Genomic DNA, 20,342 nt, shown 5'->3' with positions numbered 1-20,342 from the left:
CCCGGATCACTTTGAAGTGGAGACATTTGAAGACCGATTAGCAACGCATCTGCGTCCTCGCTGTAATGGAAAAGGAAGAAAATTATGTAAGGCACTCCACCGTTGATCAGAGAAACCTCAAATTACTTCAGGAATTTAGAGCAAAGGCTGACGAAATCAGGCTCCCTTACAATGCGAACGCTCATGGTTAACTACTTACCGCCTGTATTATTAGAAGTGTCTTGGGGACAGCGTGGGTTGCGCAGATGCCAAGTGTAGTGTTGCTTGCAACAGCATCAGCGGCTAATTGAAATAATCTCATAACAAGTGAGACAGCGCCCACTATTTGCTATTTTCCACTTGTGGTATTCAAGCATCGGCGACCAATTGAAATGATCTCACTACAAGTGTGACAGCGCCCACTTGTGCTATTTATGTTTTTGTGTCGTTAGTAGTAACTAGCGTGTCATGCTCAGTTTTCATGACCAGTATACTTGCATGGCATGTTGTTTCAGCATAAGCTAGCATCGTTATGAAGGGCGCTTACATTACGCGTACCCCCCCCCCCCCCCCCCCCCCAGGTGGTATGGCATTTCTCGTCGTAACTATACTCTGTCGCTCGCTAACTTATTGCTTAGTTAATAGTTAGCAATTTAATACCTGCTGTTCTCTGTCGAAATAAATATGCCTCATCGAATGGTCTGCAAAGACCACTTTGGGATCGGAGTACCTCTTAAACATATCCTTTTGCGAAGACCTACACCTCTTCACCCAAGGTTCAGAGAAATTCTCTCTGAATGGAAGGTGTTGCCGATAAATCACAGCATGCCGTGTAATGCCAGTTACGGTCGTCCAGTGCCAGCTCAGGGATGTTGCCTTGCTCCGAACCCTCAGTCATCGGCACCCCACGAGAGCACGGTTTCCGGAACTGAAACTCAGGTACATACACGGCTGACACGTAGTATTCAGGTTTCCGGTGACTGGGTGTCAGGTGCTCGATATCTTATTCCACCGTTGCCATTAAATCGTTCATTTTAAGCTGACAAGCAACAGTAGGTAGCTGCCTCAACTTGAGCAAACCCATACACGTAATCACGCGCAAATGTGCAGCGGGCTCCTTCGTTCAGTCTCCTTCGCCGCATCATGTTAGTAGAGGCCACTGTGCTCCTTATGAATGGCGTGGTCTCTCTTAAACGCCCTTTTTTCTTGTTGCGTTTGGGAATGATAGTAATGTTCCCAGGAAATAATTTTGTTTGCATTTCCACTTTGAATTGCGGGTAGGGAAGCGGAAACCCCGAGATGGCACGAGCATCTAGCCTTTCAGCGCAAGGCTGCTCCTCCCAGAATAGTCTGCCAATGACTCTTTTTCCTCGACAGATGTTGCAGTGGTTATTGTCCCTTTTGAAAACAAGACAGGCAGTCGAGGTGACAGCATCGGCTGTGGACAGCCCGGGCCTGCCACTTCTTCCCCCCCCCGCCGCCAAAAAAAAACGGAGCTTAACACGGGCGTTAATTTGGCCCCCCTTCGCGAGATCTCGGGAACTAAGAGAGCTAAAGACACCAAATTCACAAGGTGTGTTGGCCTGTACGTGAACTCACTTAAGTCAGAGTTTGAGGTTCCTAGGTTATGACCTCCGGGTCAATAAGGTCAAATAAGCTCAACTTCTAGGTTGGTCTCTAACGTGTCCCCAGAACCTAAATAGCCTTGTTTGGCCTTTTAAAGGTCATGGTAACCAAAATCATACAAGACTTCTCTGAGTTTTGCATTTGAATAAGCGACAAAGATTACGCTAGGCAGTATGTTTGTAAAAACAAAATGTTGACATGGGTCATTTTAGGTCAATGACATATTCTGACCTCAAAGAAGTCCATAAAGATGTATAATCTGGTTCCTGCTATCGATAAATTCGAAATGGGCACCAGAAACTATCCCATACTGCAAGCCCTAGAGTAAAAAACAGGTTGTTTCTGACCTTGGTCTGTCCTCTAAACCTGACCTTAGGTCAACGCAATTTGCTCGATCAATATCGATGTTGCCTAAGAAAGCATCTCAGAGATGTATGGCTTCGTCTAACACTTCGTTGTTCCATAAGATTGAACGATTCCCTAGAAATTAACTTCGCTTAAACCATGGCCTGACTTTGACCTGCCATAGGCACGCGACCTTACCAGATGTATCTAAATATTTTATGCTAAACGATCCGCTATTCAGTTGTCTACAGCTATGCCAAATTTGGCGCGGCTGCGCCGCGCCGTTCGGAAAGCATTCTGGAAAAACTTCGGGGGTCAATTTGACCCCCACCCCACCCGAACGCGTGTTGAAGGGGGCGTCCCACATTTGGCGCATGTTTGGAAAACATTTCCTGGTCAAACTTCAAGGCCAGTTTTTAAGCTGTTTTGGCCCGCACATTGTAGCACGCCGGCTTAAAAGTGGAATCTCTTCTGGTATGGTGTGAATGACGTCAGTACAGATGGACGTTTGTGAATGGCACAGCGTGCGAATGGCCGCCAAACAAAAATCGCCGCATATGGCACCTTTGCTATCGAGGGCATGTTTTCTCTGATACTTTTCATTTTGGTCTTTTACGACTGGAAAATACGTCAGAATTCACCGCAAGATGAACTCTGTCTGAATTTTTCGGTGAAGAAACTGAAGAAATAATGCGTTGAACGACAGCATGAAATAAATCGCCGGAGCCTTTTACTTCACAATGGTCTAAGCGGTTCTTTCAATACCGATAGGGCTTTGTCAAAATTTGTGCCTGTATTGCACAGGGATATTAAGGAACCGCGAAACTCCATTGTATATAGAAATGGGTCAACAATTTGTAGAAACATGGCCAAGCATATTTGGAAGCATGTCTGGAAATGTTCAACATTTAGTCAGAATCGATTAGTGATACACATCATGTAGCGTAGTCTTGAGTACACGCGCTCGCAAATTTTAGCAACAAAAACCTCGACGCCAGGCATTGCAGTCACCATAGACGGCTCGATGGCGTCCTGGTGGCTTATATTACGTCGTGGCCAATTGGTGGCTGAAAATGATGGCGCATCTGGAGAGGTGCATTTGAACGCTTCATAACATAAAAGTGTGCATCTAGTACACTGGACATATATTTGAACTGTGCGATTTTTTATTGATGAAAAGAATGAATTGGCATTTACCGTACCACGAATCGTACTGGATTGTACTGGATTGAATTGTACGGGTGGTATAACAAGCACAGTAAAAAAGAATCTCTGTTTTCGTGCTACAGCTGTTAATTTGTCCAGAGGATAGCCTCAAAGTTGGAAAAATGGTACGCGCAATCTCCTCTTTGTGCGGACGAAAAATTTGAAAGGCATGTGAAACCATTATCTTATGACGGTCGTTCTCGCGCGCCCGGCGCCCGCCGCCTGGTGTTGCTTGCAGCGGCCAACGCTGTTCCATTTTACGGGAGCTGCAACCCAAGCCATCGCTGTCGTTGTTCGCGAGATTGTGGGCGCGCAGGCTTAAACGTTTTTATGTAATTGGCTTCACGAGTCGATTCAGCAAAAGAAAGAACGCTGTCAGGTGAACATGGGACGGCCTTGTTCGGTTTTTGACCCATATTTGATCCACTGCATTCAACACTAATGATATCCCCTATTTTTCCCGGGAAATGGGCTTCGCTGAGTCGAGCAGCAGGGCCATATTATGGTTCCCAGTTAAGGACTGAAGGGTCATTCTGTCCTTCCGCAGTATGTTTTTCTTAGAGGGATGCATCATATCACATTGGTCCGCTCCCTGACGCGGGAGGCCTTCCGACCCACGCAGTTGACCCCGGATCGACGCAGGAACCCCCATTCACGCAATAACTCCCCGATTGCTGCAGGTGATCCAATGATCAGCACATAAATTCCAGTTCGTCTGAACGGCCTAAACTCGATTTGGGTTGGAGGGCTCACTGTTCGTTGCTGGGGGACCCTGATGGGCAGAGAAGCCTTCCACTGCCCCAGTGTAAACACTCATCATTAGTTAACGCGTTTCGGTTCATTGTCACAAGGCATCATATTGAAATGCTGAGGGTCGTATTTTGTACATGGATATTTAACGCGTCTATATTTTGTTCGCATACCTTATGGCAAACTAGTTCATGCACACATGCTACCAAAAAGCCCGCCGGGAATCGGGGTTTATTCTCATACGAAAAAAAAGAAAATCCGCCGACGGTAGCGCCAAACTCTAGAATGCAAGGAGGAAAGGAGGAAACGCTGCGCACAAAGCTGGCAGCCCCATGATGTAAGCATAGCATAGTCGATGGGCTTGTACTCCGACGGAGAGGTGTTAAGGCGGAGGACGCCTGGGCGCATGTTGGTTGGTGGGAGTGTGAAGTAGCCACAAAACGACGTGCGCATCACTGTCAACGACTCCAGTGACCTCAGACAGCTCGTCTTGCTGATGACCTGATAAGCAGAAGTTCTGCAGAGGCAACGTGCCCAAAGCGCGCCGCGCGCTCTTCAGTTTCGGAAGCCCTTCAATAACCCTGACCGTCGCCCGTGACGTTCACTGACCTCAAACGGCCCATGGCTGCCGAAAGCGTGATAAGCAGCAGTAGCATGTGAAAAATGCCCGGAGCGCCACCGTCGGTGACCCCCCAGTGACCTTCACTGCCGCCTGTGAGGATCGAACTCACGACCCCTGGTTTACGAGACCAGTGCTCTGCCACTGAGCTAAGCCGGCTTACATTAATCATTTGATGCGACCAACATGGTCGTCCGATTAGGCACTGGTGCCTGTCTGATTAAACTGCTGCTGTTGCACCGGCACAGTTACCCCTAGTGGCCTTGGAAAACATTGCGGCGACGTCGCAGTGAAAGCCGAGACGCGGCGAAGCGGGCGGCGATTTGGCTCGCTGTGGGGAGAGCAGAGAGAGCGTTCTATGGGATAGAACAGAACGAGCTTCAAATCCAGTTTTCCTCGCAGCACCATAGGTGTGACGTCACAATCATAGTGAGAGAGAATAACGTGTCCTCCGACATTGCCAGCGGCTCCGCCGCTGGGTACGGGTGCGAGCCATATCGCCGCCCGTTTCGCCGCACCCTCGTCTTCACTGTGACGTCGCCGCGGTGTTTTTCAAGGCCACTCGGGGTCACTGCACTGGCGCACCACTTTAATAACCCCAACAGGAGTTACTGCTGGAATGGGATATTCTGTTTCACTGAGTTTGACGAGCAGAGGATAGTTAACATACAGCGCGCTCGCACTCAGGATGCCCCAATGGCCAGCGGCCAAGTTTGCCAAAATAGATGCGTGTGAAGTGGAAGGGGGGGGGGGGGTCAGCTCAACATGAAAAAACGGCTAAACGTACCTTCAACATACGCATAAACGCAATTTTCTCTCCATGGGTCTTGCACAAGGGATGAGATTCGATCGAGGAAAAGTTGGATGTTTCAGCCCTCCAACACGAATGGGGAACTACACACATATGTCTGTGTTAATTATATTTGGACTTTGGCTGGTTTTTTGGGCCTGCCGAGGCCTGCCGATTTCAATCACTAGGGCAGATGCATTAAGACTAGTCGTTTTTTTCAATGACTGCGGCGAAAGCACTGGAAAACGATCAAAACAAATGAAAAAACTGAGCCGCTACGCACTTTTGTTGTTTTCAAATGCAGATCTGCCATGGCCTAGGCAGCCTCGGGTTGTATTTGACGCCGTTGTCGGAAAAGGCGACACGGTCGCATGCTGTCGCATATGAGTCAGATGGTCTGAAGATCGCTCAACGACTTGATGACGACACATTCCCCTACGTTTCACGTATCTGCTCTGATTATACTTACATCCGACACAATTCCTTACAAATGCCAGAAAATAGGAGAGTTCATATTTTGTGCACGGTTACGCGTTAGTCTGCACGCATTAATTGCAACGCTGCAGATGCATGCTGCGTGATCAAACAGCCCGCTTTCAGTTTTTTTTTTTTTAATATTACATCTCAACCTTAAATGTACTGTGCTTCTTGTTACTGAAAAATAAATGGCGGGTCTATCGGCGGTTGCAAAGATATGGCCTGCTGAAGTTGCAAAATTTCCGGTTAGTTCACGTGGAGTCTTGTTGGGCACACATTGTCGCTTATGATAATGATATTTCGCTTCATTATTATTAGGGCATGCAGTTATAGCACCGTTGTAGGCTTAAGGTACATAGAGAGAGAGAGAGAGAGCGAGAGCGAGAGAGAGAGAGAGAGAGAGAGAGAGAGAGAGAGAGAGAGAGAGAGAGGGAGAGAGAGAAAGAGAGAGAGAGAGAGAAAGTCCAGCCTTTCCAACTCAGACCAGTTTAGAGTCACTGGGTCTTCACCTCATTCTGGTATTTCAAGGCGAAAGTTCCAGTTCTTTTTCGTCAGGGCTACTATCCTTACCGTCAGCAGCGGCTACATGTTAGCCAGTTGCCTCGGCAGAGAACTCCTGGGTGTCCTTCCCAGGTTTCAGCCGTCACGTTCCTGATGCTGTCAATGTCAATCCACGCCGCGAGATCAGTGACCGCGCCACTGCGTATGTCGGTGAAGTCCAGAACCATGTCTTACTTTCCTTCCAGCCCAGCTTCTTCGTTCTTGCTGAAGTTGTCCTTCGCCCAGCAGCTGGCTATGCACACACCACAAAATCACAGTGGCTATGCGCCGGCCCAACCGACGGAACAGACGAAGCCTCGGCGGACTGAGTTGGATTTTTAGCCGCTGCCGGGGCGCTGTCCAGCGCGGCGCTCATTAATCTCGTGACGAGACGACCACTCGCCAGTTAATATCATTTTCTGAGAAGAAGCCGGTCGAGAAAAAACCTATCGAAGCGCGACTTGAACCGAAGACTGCCCACCTACAATGGCACCGGCATTGATTGCATCGATTACCAGCAATTGCGACACCCACGTGGTTGGCTGTACGTTTTTGCGAACGGTGTGATCAGTCCTATGAGATCACTATGACCTCACAAGACATCACGTTATGTACTAGTTGCAGGCGTTACGCAGAAGTTCTGAAACGGCGCATGTGTAAAACGCGCCACCGATCAACGGTCACTCTCGGTCCACGTGCAGTGACCTCAACTGTCGCCTGTGAGGATCGAACTCACGACCCCTGGTTTACGAGACCAGTGCTCTACTGTAAAACGCGCCACTGGTCACTCTCGGCCCACGCGCAGTGACCTCAACTGCCGCCTGTGAGGATCGAACTCACGACCCCTGGTTTACGAGACCAGTGCTCTACCACTGAGCTAAGCCGGCTTGCCAATTACGCCGTAATCCCACCCGCTCGACGGTCAGCACAATCCCCACTCGTGGCCTCCCAAGACACTGCCGCGACGTCGCAGTGAAAGCGAGGATGTGGCGAAGCGGGCGCCGATTTGGCCCGCGCCCGTACCTAGCAGCGGAGCCACTGCTATTGGCGAGGACCCATCCTCACATCACGGGTCTCACGTTACGTCGATGACACTGCCAGGAAATACGGGATTTAAATCTCCCCTGCCTCGCCCATAATAGTTCTTACCCCTATGCTACGCGAAATGACTTCTGCAGCCGGCGCGCTAGTAAAACCCCCTCTTGCTCCTGCCTTACATGTTTACGACACTTTGGCTTCATACTGCACCACTGAGGTGATTGTTCCGTAAATGCCCCAGTTTGCCGGTCTTCGGCAGAAGCGTAGTCAAGGGGGCTCATAACGGTTTGGACCCCCACCCTCTCCGTCAGCATCGCGCGCAGTTCCGTCACCACAAGGAAAATGTCGGTGGAAAACCGAGTGCGTGTGTGTGGTACGCAGCTGAGACAATTGTTTTCGGCCTCTGAGCAAAAAACACATTACCTTGCATTGGCCAGATATAGGGGCAAATGGACTTTGACAGCCCATCTGTACGTAAGGAGCTGTACCTGGCGTTGGTGATGTCTGCGGTCTGCTCACAGGGCGAACGCACTGACGACGTGGACAGGCGGGCAGCGAGAGGGTTATCACCACCACCCAGCGACGCAGCCATCGATTATCATGGAAAACATGTCCTCCTAAGTCTGCTGGCAGCTGGCTAAGCGTTACCAGCCTGGCCCGTGCGGTCGTGTTGGGGTTCTGACCGACTGGCCAAAATGGGGCTGAGACTCAGTTCGGAAGGAATTTCTACAGGCCTCCTGGTAACCAGACATACCGGACCAAAATGACACGTGCGGCCACGCCGGAGTCTGTACGGCATATGAAATCATTCGAAACCCAGGGTGGCAAGATGGGATCAGGGAAAGTTACCAATATTAAACATATCTTTGAAACGATCCATGTAAAACATTCGACATGGCATTTGTTTTGTCTGCGAGGTATGGAACAGCGAAGTGAATTTCGAGGAAGCAAGAAACAAACGGAAAGTAGTGGCAGTAGTGTGGCAAAATGGCGTGACGAAAAAGAGCAAGGTCCTGATGGCACCCCGTAAATTAAGTCTGGCTCGATGTGCTGGGCCGGTCCCAGGAAGAGACACAGGCAAGGGGGCTGATGAGTCTTACTCCCCCCCCCTTTTTAGTGCCTCCATCGGGATCGAGTGCATTTTATTACAGCACTATCGAATATACAACACCATGGGATATATTTCCGCCAACTGGTGAAAATTACAATACTGTGGCTTTATAGGGCACTGGCTAACATGGCAAGTGGCATGCCGCATCCAACAGCATTGATTATTGAAGAAGGTCAGCTGATGGTCGAGTGGGCATGCATGGTACGGATATGAGACAATTGTAGCTGATAGCCGAGTGGGCATGCATGGTGCGGATATGAGACAATTGTAGCTGATAGCCGAGTGGGCATGCATGGTGCGGATATGAGACAATTGTGGCTGATAGCCGAGTGGGCATGCATGGTGCGGATATGAGACAATTGTGGCTGATAGCCGAGTGGGCATGCATGGTGCGGATATGAGACAATTGTGGCTGATAGCCGAGTGGGCATGCATGGTGCGGATATGAGGCCATTGTTTTCGGCGCCGAGACAAGCCGACACTTGATAGCCTACTGGTAGTAAGGTACTGTACTTGGTAACGTCTACTGTAACGTCTGTACTTAATAAAAAATAAGGGAAACGTGGAGGGTTTCTTAACGATCGGAATGACCCTGCAAGTGGGCATATAGGTCCCCCAGCAACAGCACTGGATCCCTAGACAGTATAGTGAGGCTTAGAATTGCCAGTTCGCACCCTTTCGATCATTGAAAATTTTATGACTTCCCGTGGGTCCTCCACTTTCGCTTGCAACTGTTGTTGGTCGCCTGGAAATCCAGAAATTTCCAATTTTGTTGCGTTTTGTGCAAACAACTGCACCTGTTCGGCCGCCTATGGGGTCCCGTTGAAGCCAATGACCCCTTCGGTCCCCTGGGGGGCCATGACTCCGTGCCTCTCCCCCCCTTCTGCATCCGCCCCTGATGAGGGGGCGCTTGACAGTAGTGTGCGGAAGCCACTCTAGTTCAGGTCGAGCTCAAAGTGAGGCCAGGGCGAGCTCGTGCATAGCTCGATGCTGTTGAACACCGATCATGTGGAGACAATCTGGGTAAAACGCGTCGCGGGTCTCATGGTGTACCCCCAATGACCCTGGCTGCCGCCTGTGAGGATCGAACTCACGACCCCTGGTTTACGAGACCAGTGCTCTGCCACTGAGCTAAGGCGGCCCGTAAATCCTCGCGAGAGTCCCATCCGATCGTAACACCGGGGCGATCCTTCAAGTGGCTTCAGTGGACTAAAAAATATTTCAGCAGCTAGACTTAGAACGCTTCGCCTGATTAGCCTTTACCTAAAGCTTGTTTCTGTAAGTAAGAAGACGACTAAGGTACACGTGAACATTGGGGTTTGGTAAACGAAATTTTCGACTGAACATTCCATACACCTGACGCGTTGGCAAAACGGTACATCGGCAAATTGCCTTTTCATCATTAGCACTTTGCCATTTAAACACGGCAGCGAAATGCCGTTTAGACAACATGACATTCAGATAAATGTAGCCGCCAAAACCATTCGCTTATTTGCCTGGCTTCCTGGACACTGAGGCCACTTGTGATTTCGCTGTTGGTCCGTTCAGATGTAATTCACGCAACAATACAAAGTTGTAATAGGTCAGTGGCAGAGCACTAGTCTTGTAAACCACACGTCGTCAGCGCGATCCTCACAGGCGACAGTCCGTGCGCGGTAGCTTCACCGACACTGACGCACATGCATGGATTGAATGTGACAAAGGGGATGTGGCAGTGACCACATGGTATGGAAGGTGGTATAATGCACCATATATAATGCTTATATGCATTATATTTAATGCATATTTCATTTTGCTGTTGAAAGACGCTCTCCCTGGCAACATTACCGGACAACTTTCCTGTTATGATCATTCTTCACCAGTGCGCTTGTCAGCTTTGTGTTGGAATCCGTCTGAGGTCACGTGGTGGCAGAGCGCAGTGCTCTGCCACTGAGCCAAGCCGGCTTTCGCTCCAAGGTGAGTCACATGCGATCGAACCACCAGTGCAACCTCCACAAATGGCCTTTCAGAAGGCCACATGTAGTCAGTTCGCCTGAGCGAGGCCTGGAACTCCGTCCTCAAAGAAGTCCTCGCCCCCCGCATTCCGCTGTAAATCCAGGTGGCCCCAAACCCCACTCCGAGCCGCCTCTTACTGTCGAATGCAGGCCGTACATGCAGCTGGCGCTCAAACTGCAGCACGCTACTGGGAGCGCTGTGGGCGGTGTGAAGGGTTCCATGTTACAGAGAGCATCGTTTTAATTTCAACTGTAATGCGGTAACGATTCAGTCCTCAGGGGCCTGGATGAGTTCCTGGATAAGTTAATACGTTGGTTGGTAGAGCACCGCTCAGCAGTAGGCGGCGGATGTTCAGTTTATTCCCCCGCTGTGCTGTATTTCGTCCTCTCGTAACAGCTGCGGCAGCGAATATACGGTAATTGACACCGGTTGTGACCGCGCTGTTCCGCCTCTGGCCATCAGGCTCTGAGTCTCAGTGTAAGAATATGCCCCTTCGTTAATCATATGCATTTTATTAACTACCCAGCGCCCACGCCACTGAGGTGGTTAGCAGTCCCGTTCTGCTGATAGTCTAATCAGCGCTGCAGACGTAACCCACATAAAACGAGGTAAAGGGCCCCTGAGCAGCCGAGAAGGGCCCCGGCAGGTTGAGATATGGGGTCTCGGCTATAACCCACATAGCCTTTCTGGCAAATGAAAGGAATCCGTGGAAGGGCCTTAATTGACAAGAGTGTCCTGACTCACTATAACAGGAAGGGCCCAGCGACAGCGCAGGGCCCTCCGAGCAAATGCAAAAAAAACCAGGGAAACGTGGAGGGTTCCTTAATGATCGGAATGCCCCTGCAAGTGGGCATGTAGGTCCCCCAGAAACAGCATTGGACCCCCTAGACTGTTTTATGAGGCTTAGAATTGCCAGTTCACACCTTTCCAATCATTAAAGATTTTCTGACTTCTCGTGGGTCCCTCACTTTCGCTTGCAACTGTTCTTGGTCGCCTGGAAATCCAGAAATTTCCAAGTTTGTTGCGTTTTGTGCAAACAGCTGCACCTGTTCGGCCGCCTGTGAGGCCCCCTTGAAGCCAATGGCCCCTTCGGGCCCAGGGGGGCCATGGCCCGGGCCCGCCCCCCCCCCCCCCCCACCTCTCCGCATCCGCCCCTGATGAGCTCTTGACAGTAGTGCGCGGAAGTCACTCTAGTTCAGGTCGAGCACGAAGTGAGGCCAGGGCGAGGTCTCGCACAGCTCGATGTTGTTGAACACCGATCATGTAGAGACAATCTGGTTAAAACGCGTCGCGGGGCTCATGGCGTACCCCAATGACCCTGACTGCCGCCTGTGAGGATCGAACTCACGACCCCTGGTTTACGAGACCAGTGCTCTGCCACTGAGCTAAGCCGGCTTTGAACTCACCCGTAAATCCCATCTGTTCGCAGCATCAATGCGATCATCACAAGTGGTCTTAGAAGACTAAAGGATATTTCGGTAGCTGGCATTCGACAATAGAACCTTTCAGTTAATTTACCTTCAGGTACAGAAAGTTTATGCAACTATCAGTCACTAAGGCGCAGGTGGACACAAGTGTTCGGTTCACGAACATTTCAACCCAACATTTCGTAAACTTGACGTGTCTGCAAATCATCTTTCGACCTTTAGTATTTCGCTTTTTGAACATGACAGCAAAATGTTGTCTGGATAAAATGGCATTTGAATAAATGTATCCTCCGAAAACCTCTCGATTGATTGCATTCGCTATCCTGTCTGACTGCCTCTCTTTATTCTTGTTCTCGAGTGGCCAGTTTATATTTTGACTTTGTAGCGATGTCCGTAATGTTTATTAAAAACACATATTATCAACGACTTTTACCTTTATCATTATCTTAACAAGGCAATTTTAATTCAGCTGAAATGTCCCGTGGTAGAGTATTAATTGTCTGAGTGTTCCCTAGTCCACAGATGATTTACAGAAACGGTTTTTCGTCAAAGGTTAGTTGACTGAAAGGTGCTTTAGTCGAATGCTACCGGCCAAATGTTTCTTCGTCGGAACGTGATTTATGGACGGTCTGCGGTCTGCGGGGCAATCGTTTCAAAGCATTCACGCCATTCACTGTTCAGAGAAATGCTGGTTCGGTTCCCCAGGTTCGGGTCCCCAGAGGCAGAGTTGCTGGATCACCATCGTTATCCGGGTGTTTTGAGGTGTTTCGGTTCGGGTTCTTCGTCAGAGTTGCTGTCTTCAGTGTCCTCAGCGGCTGCAGCGTGGCTTGCCTAGCCTCACCCGCGGAAGGTTCAGCCTTCACGCTGTTTATGCTGGACTGGGGTCGTTAGCCGGGTACAACTGGCATTAAAACACTGCACTTCCCAGCGCGAGGGCCCTCAGACCCGCACGGGGCTAACAGCGGCGGGCGGGTCAGGGCGCGGTACACAGTGATTGGCCTGTGGTACAATACACAGCTGATAGTAAGCACCGCGAACCCATCGAATGAGATCTTAACGAAGGGATGCAGCAGACTCCGCTGCGTGGTAAAGCACCAGCGTTGTACGCATGGTGAGGTAAAGGCTAGAGCTGTGATGGGAAAGGCGAGACAGAGCGAGTGTGTGTAAACACTGAATCCAGTGTTTCTTTGCAACTACATAGCTGCAACGTGAGACTTACGACAAGCGGGGAGGATGTGTCTTCCGTCACTGCCAGTGGCTCCGTCGCTGGGAAGGCTTTTTCACAGCGCACCAAGAATACCCTATCCAGCGTGACGTCACGTGGGGTTTTGCCTGATGTATTCTCAGCGCGACTCGCTTCCTGTTGGCGTGTTTATAATTGCCGCAACAATAACTGCGCATGCAAGGACACAATATTTTTGTTTGCAATACTGAATGGTCAAATGTTTAAACAAATGCTCCCAAGACTGGAAACTGCAAATCATGCTCTTCGTAACGCGTAAAACACGTTTTTATCACGCGTGGTCGGCCCTACGCACGCAAATCGAGCTCTTTATAATGAAGTCTGTTGCGCCATTTCTTTCTCACTTTGATTGTGTCACCGAAAAACATTCTGCGCGTCCGGCAAAGATTCTACGTGACGTCACGTAGAATCTGTGTCGTTCGTGCCGCTGCGAATGCCAAACTGCGCGGAATCCATGGGGCATGATGTCATGAATGACGTTGACGGCATAGTCTTCGTCGTCCGTGCCGCTGCGAATACCAAACTGCTCGGGATCTATGGGGCATGATGTCATGAATGACGTTGACGGCATAGAGTCTTTGTCGTCCCGGTCGCTGCGAATACACCCTACAGGTGCGCGCCACAGCGCCGCCCGTCTCGCCGCATCCGCGCTTTCACTGCGGCGGCACCGCAGTGTTCCAAGGTCACTCGGGATGACCGTACTGGTGGTGCGAGAGGATGGGACTCACGTGAGGGATTTCTAAGCCGGCTTAGCTCAGTGGTAGAGCACTGGTCTCGTAAACCAGGGGTCGTGAGTTCGATCCTCACAGGCGGCAGAAAGGGTCAGGGAAGATGACTCGGGGTGCGTTTTAAGCATGTCGGCTGTTTAGAACTGCCGTGCAGGTGTACAAGAATACGCCGGGAATGACTTCAGTCTGGGTCCGTACCGGGGTCCGTATCGGGCTCCTACTGACATTGCGCTTTGCCCGCCCAGACGTTGGGCGGGTTCGACTTACCGCTGACCGACGCGCTGGTCGCTGTCGTTGAGGTCATTAACAGCAGTGCACACATGGTGTTGTATGGGCCGTTTTCGCAGGATTGATCAGCCGTGAGAGAAAGGTGACTGCCAGCTACCTCGGCGATGTAGTTACTGATAAAGTGATGGAGTGCATGCGCACATGAAGGTACACAATCTGGGCTGTACTTATTCAGATGGGAGGTCTTTAACTCGAGCCTGGCATCGGTCGACTTTTCTTCAAATTTATATTTGAAGTAGCCAACTATGCGGGGAATTCTCATTTGGCTGCCTGCTCACCACTACGAAGCCAATGCATTTCATTCACATCGCGCTTTCCAACGTGCGTTCTGTAATGGTTGCAACACACTAATGTGTCAAAATGTGTGTGTACTAAACGCTAGGCAAGCTTGAACACGGTATGAACAGGGCAAGTGAATGATAGGGCACACTGTGTAGACAAAACGATGCCGAACATGAACCTATTATTCCGTGAATTTAACGAAACGTTATACTACGGTCTCGATTTCTGCCTTATGGCGTTTGCCACAGCGGCTTTTTTTCTGGGCGCACTGTGGCTTGGGAAATGGGAGTACCATATGATCCATGTAACACACTGGCGCAAACTTTAACCAATGCGCTTCTCGGTAACAGGCACTTTTCCGCTGCACCAAACACAAACTTCCTTTTATTCACATCAGTAGAGGTGCGCACGGTAGGACGGCGGTGGTCACGACCACAGGGAGGAAGCGTAGCGCTGATGCAAAGTGTTAGCAGCGTAATCTGAACTCTAAATTGTTTTTTTTTAATTGGCATTCAGTTTTAATTAACGTTGACATAAATTGCTGCCGATACATCTTCAGGTACTACGAGGGGGTTCTGTTCTGGTCATGTGTAGACCCTGGTTCTTTTCGGTCACTTGTATTAACAGTTAGCACCCCAGACCAACATAACCCCTGGCCGCACCTGGCCGTCCCTGCCCCCAGTCCGCGGCCGCTCTGGCCCGCACGCGTGACCTTGGCCAGGTCACGTGGTCAGTGGCCCGGAGGCATGTACACAGCCGGTCGCGCCCGTTGAACGTGGCCGAATCGGCATTCAGCCGGCTCGGGAACCCATTGCCAATAGCCTACTACACATGCATTGACGGTGTTGCGACGATACTACCCAGTGAGATTATTATATTAGAGATATTAGAAGCAACTAGTCCCGAGGTGGGACGTTCGCCTATCAGCTTCGTCAAGGCAGGATTTTTTGCAATTCAATCATTGCGTCCTTCGGTCAATCCTCGGAAACAAAAACGACAGTCGCAAAGTTTCGACGGCATGTATGTTTAAGTTCGATAAATGTAGCGAGCTTCGTTCGTAAAGAAAACGCGACGTTCGTAGTCTCATTCGCAGTCCAATAACACGTGCTGCCGCTTGTGAGGATCGAACTCACGACCCCTGGTTTACAAGACCAGTGCTCTGCCACTGAGCTAAAGCGGCTTACCTCCTAAGTGGAAATCACATTTGATCGAGCTACTCGTAAAATCATCACATGTGGCTTTAGTGCCCAGGAAGTCAGGCAGGATAGCAAATGCAATCAATCGAGTGGTTTTCGGAGGACACCTTCATTCAAATGCCATTTTATCCAGGCATCATGTTGCTGTCGTGTTCAAAAAGCGAAATACTAAAGGTCGAACGATAATTTGCCAACATGCCATTTTGCCGACAAGTCAAGTTTACGAAATGTTGGGCTGAAATGTTCGTGAACCGAGCACCGGTGTTCACCTGCGCCTTAGTTGACTGCTGATTTCATAGACGCTCTGTGCCTGAAGGTAAATTAACTGAAACGTTCTATTGTCGAATGTCAGCTGCCGAAATATTGTTTAGTCTACTAAGGCTACTTGTGATGATCGCATTGATGCTGCGAACAGATGGGATTTACGGGTACGTTCAAAGCCGGCTTAGCTCAGTGGCAGAGCACTGGTCTCGTAAACCAGGGGTCGTGAGTTCGATCCTCACAGGCGGCAGTCAGGGTCATTGGGGTACGCCATGAGACCCGCGACGCGTTTTACCCAGATTGTCTCTACATGATTGGTGTTCAACAACATCGAGCTGTGCACGAGCTCACCCTGGCCCCACTTTGTGCTCGACCTGAACTAGAGTAGCTTCCGCACACTACTGTCAAGAGCTCCCTTATCCGGGGCGGATGCGGGGGGGGGAGGCACGGGCCATGGCCCCCTGGGCCCGAAGGGGCCATTGGCTTCAAGAGGGCCCCATAGGCGGCCGAGCAGGTGCAGTTGTTTGCACAAAACGCAACAAACTTGGAAATTTCTGGATTTCCAGGCGACAGTTGCAAGCGAAAGTGAAGGGCCCACGAGAAGTCAGAAAAATATTCAATGATTGAAAAGGTGTGACTGGCAATCTAAGCCTCATTACACTGTCTAGGAATCTAATGCTGTTTCTGGGGGACCTATGTGCTCATTTGCAGGGTCATTCCGATCGTTAAGGAACCCTCCACGTTTCCCTTTTCTTTTTTTTTGCATTTGCTCGGAGGGCCCTGCGCTGTCGCTGGGCCCTTTCTGCTAGTGTGTCAGGACACTCTTGTCAATTAAGGCCCTTCGACGGATTTTTTTCATTTGCCAGAAAGGCTATGTGGGTTATAGGCGAGACCCCATATCTTAACCTGCCGGGGCCCTTCTCGGCTGCTCAGGGGCCCTTTACGTCGTTTTATGTAGGTTACGTCTGCAACGCTGGTTAGACTGTCAGCAGAACGGGACTGCTAACCACCTCAGTGGCGTGGGCACTGGGTAGTTAGCAAAATCCAAATCATTACTGGAGGAACATGTTCTTACAATGGGACTCAGAGCCTGATGGCCAGAGGCGGAACAGCGCGGTCACAACCGGTGTCAATTACCGTATATTCGCTGCCGCGTCTGTAACGAGAGGACGAAACACAGCATAGCGGGCGAATAAACTGAACATCCGCCGCCTACTGCTGAGCGGTGCTTTACCAACCAACGTATCAACTTATCCAGGAACCCATCCAGGCCTCTGAGGACTGAGTCGTTAGCGCATTACAGTTGACATTAAAACGATGCCCTCCGAAACATGGAACCCTTCAGACCGCCCATAGCGCTCTCAGTGGTGTGCTGCAGTTTGAGCGTCAGCAGCATGTACGGCCTGCATTCGACACCACTGATGGTGAACACCAAAGCCAGGGGCACAGCCAGGATTTGAGGCAGGCGGTTTGGAGTGGGGTTTGGGACCGCCTGGATTTGCAACGGAATGCCAGGCGGTGAGGATTTCTTTGAGGACCGAGTTCCAGGCCTCGCTCAAGCGAACTGACTAAACGTGGCCTTCTGAAAGGCTATTTGTGGAGATTGCACTGGTGGTCCGATCGTGTGGGGCTCACCTTGGAGCGTAAGCCGGCTTGGCTCAGTGGCAGAGCACTGCGCTCTGCCACCACGTGACCTCAGACGGATTCCAACACAACGCTGACGAGCGCGCTGGTGAAGAAGGAGAATAACAGAAAAGTTGTCCGGTAATGTTGCCAGGGAGAGCGTCTTTCAACAGCAAAATGTTATGTGCATTACATATAATGCATATATGCATTATATATGCAATATGCATTATATATTATGCATTATTCCACTTTTCATACCATGTTGTTGCCACATCCTCTTTATCACATTCAACCCATGCATCGATTGCTTGGGTGTCCGTGACTGTTACTCAGCCTCGCTCGGGTCGCCTTCACTGGTCAAATCAGGGTTGAACGGGTCGGGCAGGTACGGTATGCAGCAGCCCTGTAGAGAAAACATTGCGCTAAAAACGCACCACGCGTCAGTATCAGTGAAGCCACCGCGCACGGACTGTCGCCTGTGAGGATCGCACTGACGACGTGTGACTTACAAGATTAGCGCTCTGCCGCTGACCTATTACAACTTTGTATTATTGCGTGAATTACATCAGAACGGACCAACAGCGAAATCACAAGTGGCCTCAGTGCCCAGGGAGCCAGGCAAATAAGCGAATGGTTTTGGCGGTTACATTTATCTGAATGACATTTTGTCTAAACGGCATTTTGCTGTCGTGTTTAAATGGCAAAGTGCTAACGATGAAACGACAATTTGCCGATGTACCGTTTTCCCAACGCGTCAGCTGTATGGAATGTTCAGTCGAAAAGCTCGTTTACCAATCGCTAATGTTCACGTGTACCTTAGTCGGCTACTTATTTACAGAAACAAGCTTTAGGTAAAGGCTAATCAGGCGAAGCGTTCTAAGTCTAACTGCCGAAATATTCTTTAGTCCACTGAAGCCACTTGGAGGATCGCCCCGGTGTTACGATCGGATGGGACTCTCGCGAGGACTCACTCAGACTCCTTAGCTCAGTGGCAGAGCACTGGTCTCGTAAACCAGGGGTCGTGAGTTCGATCCTCACAGGCGGCAGTCAGGGTCATTGGGGGTACACCATGAGACCCGCGACGCGTTTTACCCAGATTGTCTCTACATGATCGGTGTTCAACAGCATCGAGCTATGCACGAGCTCGCCCTGGCCTCACTTTGAGCTCGACCTGAACTAGAGTGGCTTCCGCACACTACTGTCAAGAGCTCCCTCATCCGGGGCGGATGCAGAAGGGGGGGGGGGGAGAGAGGCACGGAGTCATGGCCCCCCAGGGGACCGAAGGGGTCATTGGCTTCAACGGGACCCCATAGGCGGCCGAACAGGTGCAGTTGTTTGCACAAAACGCAACAAAATTGGAAATTTCTGGATTTCCAGGCGACGAAGAACAGTTGCAAGCGAAAGTGAAGGGCCCACGAGAAGTCAGAAAAATCTTTAATGATTGAAAAGGTGTGAACTGGCAATTATAAGCTTCATTACATTGTCTAGGGACCTAATACTGTTTCTGGGGACCTATATGTCCACTTGCAGGGTCATTCCGATCGTTAAGTAACCCTCCACATTCCCCTTAATTTTTTGCATTTGGTCGGAAGACCCTGCACTGTCGCTGGGACCTTCCTGCTATCGTGTCAGGACACTCTTGTCAATTAAGGCTCTTCCACGGATTCTTTTTAGTTGCGAGAACGGCTATGTGGGTTATAGCCGAGACCCTATATCTTAACCTGCCGAGGTACTCCCGGCTGCTCAGAGGCCCTTTACTTGGATCTCGGTTAACCTACCGACACACTTCCAATGTGCTCAGGGGCCTTCTATGTTGGTCCAGGGCGCTTCCTTTTCTCTGTCACGTGCTTAAGGCCCCATGCTCTTGTCGGGAACCCATATGATGGCCTGTTTGGGCACACTCGGTCGTTCGGGGACCCTGCGCAGGGTCTTGAGCACTTCTTATCTGAATGAGGGCCTATGCTCTTGTGGGGGTCTATCTGATTACCTGCTCGGGCACATTCGATCGTTCTGGGCTTTCTTCATTGGGTCTTGGGCACGTCCTTTTTTAATGGTAGCCCCACGCACTTGTCAGCGCCCCTTTGTTCGCCTCCTCGACCACACCAGACTGTTTGGGGGCCTGCACATTGTTCGAGGGCCTGTATATTGAGTCTTGGTGTTTGAATTTAGGGCACTACACTCCTGTCGGGGCCATGCAATAATATGCTCGGGTACACTCCATCATTCGGGTGCCCTTCGCACGGGATTGTGAGTACTTCTTATTTGAATGGAGGGCTTTATGCTCGTGTCGTGTCGTAGGGCCTAGCCGGCAAGCTGATTACATCGCCCAGCCGGCTACCGTAAAAAAGCTACAAATCAAGTCCGTGCTCGGTTTTGATGGGTGTTTTCAGCCAATTCGAGTTAATTTTCATTGTTGTTCCGAAACACTTAGCCCCAAAATAAAATATTTTACATGACCTGTAGAAAATGAAGAAGATCTAGGTATGTGTATACGTAGCACACCTAGCTTCACAGAGCTGTGCGCAGCAAAATGGGTTTCTGTATATGTATATATGTGTATATATATATATATATATATATATATATATATAGTGTGTGTGTGTGTGTGTGTGTGTGTGCATGCTATGCACCATTTCCCTTAAAATATAATGACCAATGTACAAAGACATTTTTAAGCAGGCCCCAAACTCTAGGGGCCCCTGAATGTTGCGTGCCTCCCTCGACGAATTCCTGGATCCGCCCCTGGCCCCTGATCGTTGCGCACTCAGTTCACGGACAGCACTGCATACTTGGCCTTGACTGGGCTGTTTCGGCT

The 20,342-nt window shown here is 50.2% G+C and overlaps 8 non-coding genes across 8 annotated transcripts; 3 read left to right on the top strand and 5 right to left on the bottom strand.

Moving 5' to 3' along the window:
• Positions 1-4,612: 4,612 nt before the first annotated feature.
• Positions 4,613-4,684, bottom strand: TRNAT-CGU (transfer RNA threonine (anticodon CGU)). The gene has a single exon. It is a non-coding gene; the product is annotated as a tRNA-Thr (tRNA).
• A 2,463-nt stretch (positions 4,685-7,147) lies between these two features.
• On the bottom strand, positions 7,148-7,219 carry TRNAT-CGU (transfer RNA threonine (anticodon CGU)). Its single transcript has one exon. It is a non-coding gene; the product is annotated as a tRNA-Thr (tRNA).
• A 2,331-nt stretch (positions 7,220-9,550) lies between these two features.
• TRNAT-CGU (transfer RNA threonine (anticodon CGU)) lies at positions 9,551-9,622 on the bottom strand. Its single transcript has one exon. It is a non-coding gene; the product is annotated as a tRNA-Thr (tRNA).
• Positions 9,623-11,799: 2,177 nt separating this feature from the next.
• On the bottom strand, positions 11,800-11,871 carry TRNAT-CGU (transfer RNA threonine (anticodon CGU)). Its single transcript has one exon. It is a non-coding gene; the product is annotated as a tRNA-Thr (tRNA).
• A 2,018-nt stretch (positions 11,872-13,889) lies between these two features.
• On the top strand, positions 13,890-13,961 carry TRNAT-CGU (transfer RNA threonine (anticodon CGU)). Its single transcript has one exon. It is a non-coding gene; the product is annotated as a tRNA-Thr (tRNA).
• A 1,591-nt stretch (positions 13,962-15,552) lies between these two features.
• Positions 15,553-15,624, bottom strand: TRNAT-UGU (transfer RNA threonine (anticodon UGU)). Its single transcript has one exon. It is a non-coding gene; the product is annotated as a tRNA-Thr (tRNA).
• A 455-nt stretch (positions 15,625-16,079) lies between these two features.
• On the top strand, positions 16,080-16,151 carry TRNAT-CGU (transfer RNA threonine (anticodon CGU)). The gene has a single exon. It is a non-coding gene; the product is annotated as a tRNA-Thr (tRNA).
• A 2,350-nt stretch (positions 16,152-18,501) lies between these two features.
• On the top strand, positions 18,502-18,573 carry TRNAT-CGU (transfer RNA threonine (anticodon CGU)). The gene has a single exon. It is a non-coding gene; the product is annotated as a tRNA-Thr (tRNA).
• The last annotated feature ends 1,769 nt before the right edge of the window (positions 18,574-20,342 follow it).

The sequence above is a fragment of the Pollicipes pollicipes genome, unplaced genomic scaffold, assembly GCF_011947565.3.
Source record: "Pollicipes pollicipes isolate AB1234 unplaced genomic scaffold, Ppol_2.1 Scaffold_4295;HRSCAF=5057_pilon_pilon_pilon, whole genome shotgun sequence".
Lineage (NCBI taxonomy): Eukaryota > Metazoa > Arthropoda > Thecostraca > Pollicipedomorpha > Pollicipedidae > Pollicipes > Pollicipes pollicipes.
The sequence above is the reverse complement of the archived record's forward strand: the minus strand, read 5'-3'. Positions and strand labels throughout refer to the sequence as shown.